The 12,576-nt window shown below is 40.5% G+C and overlaps 1 pseudogene; it reads right to left on the bottom strand.

Moving 5' to 3' along the window:
- Window positions 1-504: 504 nt before the first annotated feature.
- Window positions 505-648, bottom strand: LOC115515169 (annotated as a pseudogene).
- Window positions 649-12,576: the final 11,928 nt, after the last annotated feature.

The following is a 12,576-nucleotide window of genomic DNA, read 5'->3' as shown; positions in this document are numbered from 1 at the left end:
ATTTTGTCTCAGACTTCTTCCTACCAACCTCTGTCACCTGGCCAACTTGGGTCTATGGTTCCCAATTCATGATCTGCCCCACTGGTGTGGATTCTACCTCATCCTTCCTGAGCTTTGACCTCAAATCCACCTGCTGCTCTAACTTATTTTCACCCCCACCCCCACCCCCACCCCCTCATTCCCAGCCTGGACACCTTTCTTCGCTCTGAGTACTCCCCACGATTTCATATGGATGAAAAAAAGTGGAGGCGCAAATACAAAAACAGCAAAAAAAGTTCAAACTTACGGTCTTCTTCAGCTGACAGGTCAGGCAAAAAGAAACTCGAGTTGCTTAAGAATTCACACTGAACTTCTCAATATAACTCGCTCTCACCACTTAGTGAATTCTTCCTGTGAGAACCCCCCACACAAGGAGGCTGTCTTGCCACTAAGCCTGGGGGCAAAACGCAGAGCGAGCAACTATGGAGGCCCGAAGAGGTCAAGTCAGGTCTCAAACTTGAGAAGATAGGGGAAAGCGGGAACCAGCGCCCCACTGCCACCGATTACGCAGGAAATTGCAGGGGTCAGCACATTTGGAGTGCAACGGGTAAGCCTCGCCCTGGGAAAACCACCTTCAAGATCATCGTATCTCCCCTTCCAGGTAAATATAATATTAGTTTTAAATATGGAGATAAGCGGGGTGCCTGAGTGGCTCAGAGGGTTAAGCCCGACTCGATTTCGGCTCAGGTCAGGATCTCATCGTTCATAAGATCAAGCCCCTGCGATGGCTCTGCCGACAGCATGGACCCTGCTTGGGATGCTCGTTCTCCCTCTTTCTCTGTGCCTCCCCTGCTTGCACACTTGTGCTCCCCCTCTCAAATAAATAAACCTTTTTTAAAAAATAAATAAATACGGAGATATGTATCACAAGAAGCTGCTATATAATAACAGAAAATGGTTCCTCTTGAGACAGGGCAAAGCAAATAAGGCTGAGTGGAGAAAGGATTGTTCTCTTTTTAAGTCACTGAGTACTATTTCATTTTGTAGAATATTTGCATGTAATAATGTAGGAAAATATTCAACATACAATGTTAAGTGAAGGGGGAGGATTAAAATTGCTAAAAATTTTAGAGCCATATATAGCTCTTTAGATAAATTTACCCAATTACAAATATACATGCCCTCTGTTAATATAAAAGCTAAATGGCTGGGGCGCCTGGGTGGCACAGTCGGTTAACCGTCCGACTTCAGCCAGGTCACGATCTCGCGGTCCGTGAGTTCGAGCCCCGCGTCAGGCTCTGGGCTGATGGCTCAGAGCCTGGAGCCTGTTTCCGATTCTGTGTCTCCCTCTCTCTCTGCCCCTCCCCCGTTCACGCTCTGTCTCTCTCTGTCCCAAAAATAAATAAACGTTGAAGGAAAAAAAAAAATTTTTTAAAAAAAAGCTAAATGGAACTACATCAACCTATGTTTTTACAAATTAAAAATATACCCAGGGCGCCTGGGTGGCTCAGTGGGTTGAGCTTCCGACTTCAACTCAGGTCATGATCTCCTGGTTAGTGGGGTGGGCCCCCGCCTCAGGCTCTGTGCTGACAGCTCAGAGCCTAGAGCCCGCTTCAGATTCTGGGTCTCCCTCTCTCTTTGCCCCCCGACCCTGCCCCTCCTCTGCTCGTGCTCTGTCTCTCTCTCTCAACAATAAATTTTTTTTAAAAAAAATTTTTAATTAAAAATATATCACTGCGTGATAAGCTAATGGTAATTTTAACCTAATTTTGTATCTTTTTTTTTTTTCTACTATCGACAATAAGATCTATTACTTTCTCAGTCAGGGGGAGAACTTTTTAAACTTTTCTGACCTTCAGTCACTAAGGAAATTGATGAATTGCAAACAGGACTCACATGTAACTAACATGCCCCAGACCAGAGGAGCCTAAAAGATACAAATTGGGTAGCACTGGGCCATAACCTTTTTTCTGTTGTTTTGTTTTGTTTTGTTTTGTTTGCTGAATTTCACCCTGCCTGCTATTGCAGGATTCTTCTACAAAGAGCTCCCAGCCACCCAGAATTTCTGGCATTCCCAGGGGCTGCCTCAACTGTGCTCAAATAGGAGCAATCCCATGTGGTATTAGATAAGGCTGCTGCTTCATCTGGGTGAGAATCTGCCAGGCATCTCTGCCACCCGCTGGAAGCCCTGGGGCCCTGGAGTTGACACTACTCCCCTGTGACCTCTGGAACTGGAAATCCACAAAAGCCTCCACCTACCCTACCTCTGCCTTGTGTTACAATCTGCTTGAGGGCTATGAAAGAAATTCCACCAGAGCCCTGGAGTTTTAGAGAGATTTCAGTAAAAATAGCTCTTTCAGAATATCATTTATTGGCTTGTAAACCTAAACTTTCACATACACACACACGCACACGCACACACACACACACACACACAGAAAGAGAGAGGGAGAGCAAGCAAGAATCAGTGCAAAGAACTGGGTGAAAGGAAAACATCCCATGGGACAGATGTTCTTCCTTGACTCCCGGTATTCCCTGGGGCTTCAGTGGAGCCAGAACTGCCAGCCAGACTCCCTCTTCCTTAAGTTCATTGTGCTCAGTTGTTTCCTCGGGGGCTCCTTGATGTGTCAGTGAAAAGAATTTTCTTGGGCTCCCCCACAGACTTGGGGAAATGCTGGGTCATGTCTGATTCCAGAGGAGAATATAGATAGATAGGTGTTATTATGTACCCACATTTTCCAGATGAGGACACTGAAGCACAGAAGAGTTGCATAAATTGCTCACGGTCACACAGTACTAAGTGGCAGTCTGGCCCCAGGGTAAATGTTCTCACCCACCACACCACACTGACTTGGGAAGGTGGAATGGAGCCTCCACTCTTTTCAGGCTCCATGTGGTTACAGATAGACCACTGCCCTCAGGGACTTTACCACTCAGTGATAATAACAATTACAGCTGCAGACATCTGACAGAAATTGTAAGAACAATCTTATGCATGCTCCAAGTCCACTTCAGTTACCACCTCTTTGATGGAAGTATGTTCCTGGAATCCCCTAGTCAGGATGGAATCCCTCCTCTTTCTTTTCCCACAGCTCTTCAACTCTAGAGAACATAACACTGCCTGAGTCTCCTTGCAGTGAGTGATTCATGTGAGCTGCTCTCATGAAAGCACAAGCTCTGCAAGGACAGAACTCATCTAGTTGCTCGGAATGTTTGCTACACTGCTCATGGCACAGAGTAGGTGCTCAACTTGTGTGTCTTTGTTGAATTACCTTGGTACTGTACAGAGCACTTAGTGGACACACAGTGACGGCTGACTGATTATTAAATGGCCATTGAGGTGAGGCCCCTCCACAGAAGACCCTGTAGAATAAAGTATTAGATTGAATCCTGGGACATTGCCATTTTATCAAACAAATTGTTCACATATTGCCTATATCACATGGGTCAACTCAATATAAGAAAAATATCCTAACTGAAATAACCAATAAACCCAGGAAAATGTTCTCTTGGAAGATTTTGAAATCCCCATTCTTGGGTATCTTTTATAATCTACCTATAGCTGTTTAAATATTTTTTAAAATACCCAAAAAGCTCACCTCCTAGACTATGTATACTCAAACATCCCAAAGCCCAACAACAGAGGTGAAATTTGATTCCAATGACTTTATTCAGCCATGAGTCCCTAAGATTGTGTGCAAAAGACCAATTGTTAACAGTTTACCAACAGAGAAAGCGGTTTTGCTCACTTAAGTATCCTTCAATCTTGGCCCAAAAGCTAACTGAGAAAGATCTTCTGGGGCCTGGTAACATGGGGTTTCTATGTGCAGTAAATTCCCCCCTGTCCTTTGCATCCCACCCTTTATCTGCCTGCATATTGATGTTTGGAGACTATACTGACCTTTGGAACTGACGTCAATAGTAGGGATTCGCCTAATGGGTGAGAATGTTCCTCACCTGGCAGCTTCCTTGTGCCTGGCTCAAACCTCTGCAACTGAAGGCAGTAAAGGTGGCTGACAGTGTAATTTATCCACACTTCACCTGGAAAGGGTATCATTTCTTTGAGCTCTCTAGAGACCCTCGCCTCATAAGAAGGCCCAAGACGCCTGTCAGACCAAACAATGCCTATCGTATTTTATTACATGGGATGAAACATAAGACTTGATGCTCCATTAGCAGAAGGTTTCATGTTCACTCCAGGAAGGTGGTTCAACATTACAATATCTTATCTTGTTCTTTCGTGTGTTTTTAATATAAACGGCCTTAAAATTCCCTATTTTCATCCCCCACGCCCACTGCCTCAGGCACCCAGAAGCTATATTATCAGATTTTACAGTCTGAGATAACGTGGTATTATAAGAGTGCCAATATATACGTGGTGTATTTTTTTTTTCTAGATAAAACTACAGTCTGATAAAAAGAAGAAGTTTGCTCTCTAGTGGCTGACTTATAAAAGGCTCAGAAAGCCACACAATGAGATATCTTAGAAAAAGAGGAAATGTAACAGCATTATCTGTGTAACAAGGTCTGAGTAATTATTTTGGTTTTATTTATTTTTTTTAATTTTCCTTACAGTGAAAAACTACATCATAGAAAGTGTGAATATTTTTTTCCAATTAAAATTTTTCCTATCATTAAGCTAATTTCAATTCTCAATTTTTAGAGTAGCAATTAGGTTTCTGGTGTCTTATTAGCATATTGTACCTTTAGAAAGCTCTGTGGATTTTTTTAATACCATATAATTAATGTCTATTATAGACACGTTGCCCAATAACATAATATCATTAGAGCTTTTTAAGACACTTCTAGCCCTTTGCAGAAAGATTATACAAATTCATGGAGAAATAGTATAATTTTTAATATGATGCTAATTAATATCATTTTATTACTCCTTTTTCTACAGCAACTCAATTTATAAAATGTTACTATAGTCAGAATTACAAATGAAAAAATTTATTCAGTGTGCCCTCTTTTAAAGCCCTCCTGCCATGTTTTACTTTCCTATTTTATTCTCCCACTAATCCGCATCTGTCTCCCTAAGTCCACACTGTTTTCCCCAACTCTCTCTAGTACCCCTGGTCAAATGATAGGAAAGTAATAATACCACTGGTCCCTGAAATCCCACCTTCCAAGCTTCAAAAAAGGAGGGGATTACCTAGGAAGCTTTCTTACCTGCACAGTAATAAATACTTTAAAGGATTTTCAGATCCGTAAATGTTTTTGTCCTCATTTTATCTATGAGAAAGAAAACAGCATAAAGAAGTCGAAACTTTTCAGCAGGTCAGGACTACAAGTGCAAGTAAACTGCTAAACAATGCAAAGAAGAGTGTTTTATGGGGCGGGGGAGCAAACATACAGGACAGTGCAAGGGGTGATTAAGAAGACGAATCATGCAATCTGATTTACATTTTTGAAAATTATTCTGGCTACTGTATGGAAAGTAGCACAATAAGGACAAGAGTAGAAACAGAGAAACCTCTTTGGAAATGATTGCAGTCACTCACACAATGAAAGAGAGTGGCATGGACAAGGGTGATAGCCATGGAGTTGCTCAAAGTGAGTGGATTTCTGTGTATTTTGGAGGCAGAGCTCAATGGTGATGGATTAGAAGTGGGAGTGTGACTTTTGACAGAACAACTGGATGGATGGTGATACCACTTAATGGAACTAGAAAGGCTGAGAAAAATATGTTGGGGAGGAGAGTGGCGGTAAGAATAAAGAGATCTGTTTTGGTTGGTCATGGTTCAATTTGAGATGCCTATTCAAGAGGAGATGTGGAGGTAATCTCTTTCAAGATATCAAAAAGAAATGTCAGGAGGTATCTGCCCGACTAGATCTCTTGTTAGAAGTCTGTAGCTTTGGAGATAGGTCAGGACTGGTGACTGATACTTAGAAGTCTTCCAAATATAAATGATATGTAAATATGAGATCCTCAGGGAGAGAATTTGGATGGAGAAGAGAAAAGGTCTGGGCTGGCCCCTGAGGCATTGGCATTTGAAGTAGAGAAGGGAGGCTCATCCAGGAAGATTGAGCAGCTGTGGCCAGGAGGGGGAAGAAAAGCAGGAGACAAGTGAGACAACATTAGTGAGAGGTCAGATAAGATAAGGACACCAAAGTGACTGTTGAATTTGGCAACACAGAGGTCACAGATGACCTTAACAAGAGCCCTTTCAATGCAGTGATGGGGACAAAAGGCCCTCTTATCCTTGCCCCTCTACTATAGGTTCTTGCACCTCCCAAATATGGCCCTAAAACATCCCTTCTTCATGCAAATACTGAAGACAGAAAGGAACTAATTGGTGCAGTGTCTGGGAAATTTCTCTCTTGTCTATGTTGATAAACTATACTCCACCTTTAATCTGGAAACATTTTATTTGAATCCTTTTAGAGTCCATTTGGGCAGGGAATGGGATTCTTGAATATCAGAAATTGAGCTATCTACTGTTTCACAGAGTATTTTATTTTCCCCACAGAGTAGATGGTGAGGTAGAGAGAAGCTGAGATAAAGGAGAAAATAACTAGGGAAGGGTAACTCTGACCTAGAGAATGTAAGAAGAGAGAAGGAGGAGGGACAGAGGAGGAGGAAAAGAATACCTTGGGGAAGGAAAAAGATATAAACAGGAAAAGAAAGAAGGCATGGACTTTTTTCCTTGAGGCATAGCCCAAAATGAAAGTCAAACTACCTGCCAATCTCAGATGCAACAGAACCCAGACAGAGTAAATATGGAAAGGATTTCCACTTCAGACTATATGCAAGGGTTGGGGAACAAAGAAAGAGAGTAACATGTTGAACAGCAGAGAAGAATTATAATGTGAACAGGTGGACTGCAGAAACTTCTTATTTTCTAAAAGTCTTATTAAAATTCACACAGTTTCAAACCTCCCCCCCCCCCCCCCCCGCCCCACCAGGCCTCCTTGCTGGTTTGTTTCTGTACAACTGCATCTCCTGTTAGGCTATGGGAATGCCTAGGAGAACTGAAGTAGGAGACACAACCAAGAAGAACTGTGGCCAATAGAGTCCCTTCTTTTTATTTCATGTGTTGATATTTTTAAGAGCTGGAATAAGCACAGTGCAGAGAGGCAGAAACTTCAGTTACAATTCAAGGAGAAACAACCTGTTGATTTTGCTCTTTCACACTCCAGGGATGGGCTTTTGTTCAGTTCACATTACCATACATGGAATTTAATGCCTCGATAATATGATGCTAAAGACCACTGGGCTTCACTGGAAATGCTAGTGTGTGCTAACTCCATAGAATTTACCGGCTCTCAGAGACATCAGCAAACCATGGTAAAGTAGGGGTAACTTTCAGCTGAAAAGAACTGGCCAGAACCCTCAAGCCAGTCTTGGGATTTGTCTTCTCATTTCCAACCATGGCCTGCCATTACCAAGTAATACCATTCTCCATCATCCCAGCCCTCTCTCACCAGGGACCAAGAGCTGGGTGTGCCTGAGATCCAAGCCTAAGAGGCCTTTCATCACATGGTTTCAGTCTGCGATCGAGTTGCTAGTTCACTTGACCTATTTGTTTGCCACATCAGAAACTCGGAAAAAAATTCCAACTTGTTTCTCCTTTTCTGCTTTATGGCCACGAGTTGCTTCACTGTTATTTAAACAACAGCACTCTGAACAGAACTGGGGAAAGAGATCATACATCTCAGCAATCCGGACCAACACACACACATGTGATCAGCTGAGGCCAAGTGTGCTTCCCTTCTCCTGCACAGAAGCATGGGAAGGAGGCAGGAAGCTCGCACTCCTAAAAGGAAGGAAGTCACGCATGGTTCATTAGCAATGACATCTGAATAGAAAATAATGGTTGATGAAATGGCATTAAAATTATGTCATGACTTCTGTCTCTCCTATAGTTCAGAAGGGAGGCATCAAGAAAAGGATCAATATTAATTTGTGGACCAACTGTCTAGAATAGACCAGAAATATTGCCTTCTAGCTCTGCTGTGCTCCCATCCCTGAAGTAACTAACTACACAGAAGGGACTATCCCCAAGTCTTCATCTCCAGAATTAAACTTCAACAAAAAGGTCCTTGAGAACTCTTCTGGTTCCTTACTAATTAAGAAGTCTCCAAGCTTAGGCAATGCCAAGTCATGCCAGAAAGTTATGTTCTTGGATCTTTATTGAGACTTAGCAGACTAATTCTTGCAAGTTGAGATGAGTCTCCTCTCCATCACAGAAAAGTAAAAAGTTAAAACTGAGGTAACTGCATGCTTATATTGCAGAGGGTTTATCTGAAAAAGATAAAAAAAAGGGTAGGGGCGCCTGGGTGGCGCGGTCGGTTGAGCGTCCGACTTCAGCCGGGTCAGATCTCGCGGTCCGTGAGTTCGAGCCCCGCGTCGGGCTCTGGGCTGATGGCTCAGAGCCTGGAGCCTGTTTCCGATTCTGTGTCTCCCTCTCTCTCTGCCCCTCCCCCGTTCATGCTCTGTCTCTCTCTGTCCCAAAAATAAATAAACGTTGAAAAAAAAAAAAAAAAAGGGTAGCCCAGCCCAGAGGCCAAATATTACTTTATAAGACTCTCTCAGTCCTTATGACTTCAAGTAAATATCTGATTTGCCTCAATATTTACACATGATGGTTTCTATGGTTTGGGGTATTTGTGTTTCAAATTGACATTAGGAAGGGATAGGCATAAGGGTATAGAAATCTAAGAAAGGTAAAGAAAACAGCTTTTATAGGTCCTTCAGATTTCTGAACAGCTCCAAAGAGGAAACAAGCCAAGTATACACATGTGCTTTAAATATAGCACCCCAAAACAGCAGTGAAGGCCCCACTCTGCTATGTGCGTATGTCAGATCTTGGTTTACCCCCAAATTATAATAGATCATCATGAGTACATGATGCTATGTTTTATCTTACAATAAAAAAGAAAAGATTAAGTATAAGCTAGGGGCTAGATTGGGGGTAATGAAAGTAGGGGAAAACCCACATCCTTTGATATATTTTTCTTATTGTAATCGTTGCTAAGGAAACCACTTCCTATCCATACACTGCACATATTTCCCCTATTTGTTATTCTAACAAAACGCACAATACCACATTTAAAAACAGGAGAACAAGAGCCCAGTAACATGTATTCAGGGACACTCAAAGCTCTTAAATAACTGGAAATAGATTAATGAGGTTGTTCCAAGAGTTAGGGAACAAGGTGCACTTAGCAGAGAGAAAACCTACTCTCTACTGTTAGCACTCGCTGTCCAATCCAAGCTAGAACGAATGCCCTTGAGCATCAGAAAAGAGACTTCTTCTATTTCTCCAACTCTCCCTCCATCAGTAAAGAATGGTGGAACTCATGCTTCCCAGAATCACAGAGTGAGAGCTGGAAGACTACTAACTTAATATAAGCTCTTCATTCGACAGTGAGGAGGCAGAGAAACTTGCCAAGGTAACATGGTCACTTCATGGCTAACGTGGGAATAGAAGTCATTTTCTGACTCCCAACACAGGAACAGAAATTCAGGGAGTGTTGTCTGATAGATGAAATTGAAAGATTCATAAAATCTTAGAGTAGATGACTACTTGAATCTTTCAAGTTTAACTTACCTTGCATTGCAGAAATGCCCAGAAAGTTTCATTTTTATTCACACTATGGAGTTGGGCAATCATGACTCCCTGTTTAATCCATCGATAAATAATGCAGAGATCACTGTGTTTGAGGAAACAAGGGGGTTTAAGCGTAGTTCAGATCTCATGGAACAGACATAATCCCTATACTTGTTCAACTCTCAAGAGTGGTCCAAGGCTGGTGGAATCACACTCCCAAAGGTTTACTCAGGCTCTAGAAACTTTTTAGCTCACTTTTTTCTCCTTCTCCCCTCTTTCCACTTCCCTATCCCTGGGCCTTTGTTGGCTACATTAACATCCAAAGAGGTGTCCTCTAAAGGAAAGAAACATTTTAAAAGGGACTAGGAGCAACCAAGAAACAATCCAGAGAGGAATCCAGCCTTTGATGTGATAACATGATTGACAATAATGATGACAATAATGATAGTGAGGAAGAACTTTATACCAATTTAGTTTCCATTACTGAAAATCGAAGTTATTCTAAACAACCAGGTCAGACTTTACTTCTTTAATCCCTTTTATTTTCTCTAACAACAAATCTCTTAGATTGCCTGCAGTTAATTAGAAGCTCCCAAACATTAAATATATCTTTCTTTTGTTTGCTGGAATTATTACATTTTCTTTTCCACAAATGTCTTTATTGCAAATATTTCAGCACAGTGGTACTTACCAATCTGTCAAATGTCCATCAGCAGTCCTGTTGGTATATTGTCTTAGATCCATTAGTTCTATTCTTTTCCATGCTCTCAGTCACCTACTCACTTTGCCAATAAACACACACACACACACACACACACACACAATAATACAACACAACATAAAATATTGTTCTGCCTTAACCTTCTGGAATTTTTTTAAAATCCAAGAATTCTGCTCTGTGGCATACAGTAAAACTCATGTGCTTCAAAATAAATGTAATTGAAATTTCTCTAGACTGGATTCTTTCCCTTTATGGCTCTCAGCCTGAATATAGGCTAATGGCCCTGTTTCCCTTAATCAGCACACTTGACCTCTGACTAACACAGGGAGAACATACTGAGTGATGAATCAAAAACAAAAGAAGTCTTAGCAAACAAAACTGACTTTCAGTTCTTTTACCTTTCCACGTCTGTGCTTTTGAGGTGATGTGCGACCCATAATGTCATCAATTGTTTCAAATGTATTTCTTGCACAATTTCTGATATTATGATCAAGAACCTAGAAACCAGCTGAGAAACTAGATATTTCTTTCTAAAATATGGTTAAAATGACCGTTGTTTCAATTATAAAATCATTCAAAGATAAATGATATAAAATATTATGAAATTTCTAAGACCTTTCCTCAATAGCAGTGTTCCATAGAATGGTATCTTTTATTTGTATAAAGGTATATGCTTTTGAAAATACTTTCTCATGATAACAGTAATAGCTAACATTTATTAAACACTTACTCTCTGTCAGACATTGTTTTAAATGCTTTACGTGCTAAGACACTGCATTATCTTGTCCACAATTTAAGGAAGAGAAAACCAAGACATTGTTTTCTCTGTAAAGCTTAGTTCCACTGTTAAATAAATCAGGAATTATCTCACTAAGCCTTCATCAATTTGTAAGAAAAGATTAGATCTACAGCTTCTGGTCTCTGATATTGTACTTCATTTATGAGTATAAGAAACCAAAACTCTTATTTGCTCTTAGAGAAGTTATTTTATGTTCAACTTATTTATTTGGGTTTCATATATGAAAAGCAAGTATCAATTCATATCTGTAATAGGAAAAAAAGCAACTTGTAAGTTAAAATGCTTATTTTTCTTTTGGTCCTACATGACTTCAGGCAAATTATTACTATAAATAAAATATCTGCCCTGAACAGAACAGAAAGAGAATTTGTTGAACATAGATTCTGAGTAAAATAAAAACTTCCAGAATTCTTGAACTATAAACAAAGCAGTGGTCATCCCTTAAAGAATTAGCCTTCAAATAGTAGGCTAACAAAAACAAAATACATGTATTTTATCTACTTTTTCTTTTCTTACTGCAAACTTTTTGTTTGTGACCTTTAGCAGTGGCTCAAGTGCATCTGTGTTTATTTCTCTATGTGCAGAGAGAGAAACAGATGGACAGTAGGAATATCAAGCCCTTGGAGAGGTATCTGGCCATTGGTAGCTGGAAGTCAGATCATTTTTTTAAATTCAGGGCAATATTTAGGACAATTCTAAATCCGTATTATTAGCTTTAATTTGAGACAGCCCCCCCCCCCACCAAAAAAAAAAATACCATCCCTGTTACTAGACAGGTGAGTACTACTGACTTAATTCATCAAAGTAAAGTTATCTAATACCTTTAGTCAGGTCCTCAAGTTACAGATGTGCAAGGGCATGTCCTAATTTTCCTTGTATCTTCTCTAACTCATAGTGTAACACCATGACTTGATGGGAAAATCACGTGGAAAATGCAATACCTGAGTTCTAGTCTTGGTTCTCCAGCTGTCTAACTAGTCTCTGAGCCCCTAATCTAACATAGACTATAACATTCTCAAAGTTGAGAACTTGAACTTGACACACAGTGAAGACACAGTAACTACGCATAAATGAATGAAGATAATAATCTATGATCCTAGTTGGTAATCACAAATATTTCTCTGAATCGGAGTCAGAGGTGATATATTCATTTATATTCTAATACTCATAAATGATAGTCAGTATGAAACTTGTAACAGGCACTCAGAATGCATTCAGGCATTTTGGAAAGAACTCAACTGGCCACTTGCAGATTAGTGTCCCTATTTATAAATAGGGGTGCAAACTAACATTTTCTCATTAAATGCTTCCTCTCTCCTACCAGCAAGCCTGTGGGGAAATTTCTGACCTCCATTTTACTAAATAAGAAACTAAAAATCAGAGAAGTTATGTAGTTTTGCTCAAGTTCACAAAGCTAGTGAGTGGATGAGCCAGAATTTAACCCAAGACTAACAGATTCCATGGAAACTAATTTCTTTCTACTATGTTTTGCCACCTCAGTCAACATTCCCATATTCACA

The sequence above is a fragment of the Lynx canadensis genome, chromosome B2 (assembly GCF_007474595.2).
Source record: "Lynx canadensis isolate LIC74 chromosome B2, mLynCan4.pri.v2, whole genome shotgun sequence".
Classification (NCBI taxonomy): Eukaryota; Metazoa; Chordata; class Mammalia; order Carnivora; family Felidae; genus Lynx; species Lynx canadensis.
This window is presented reverse-complemented; position numbering and strand designations above follow the sequence as displayed.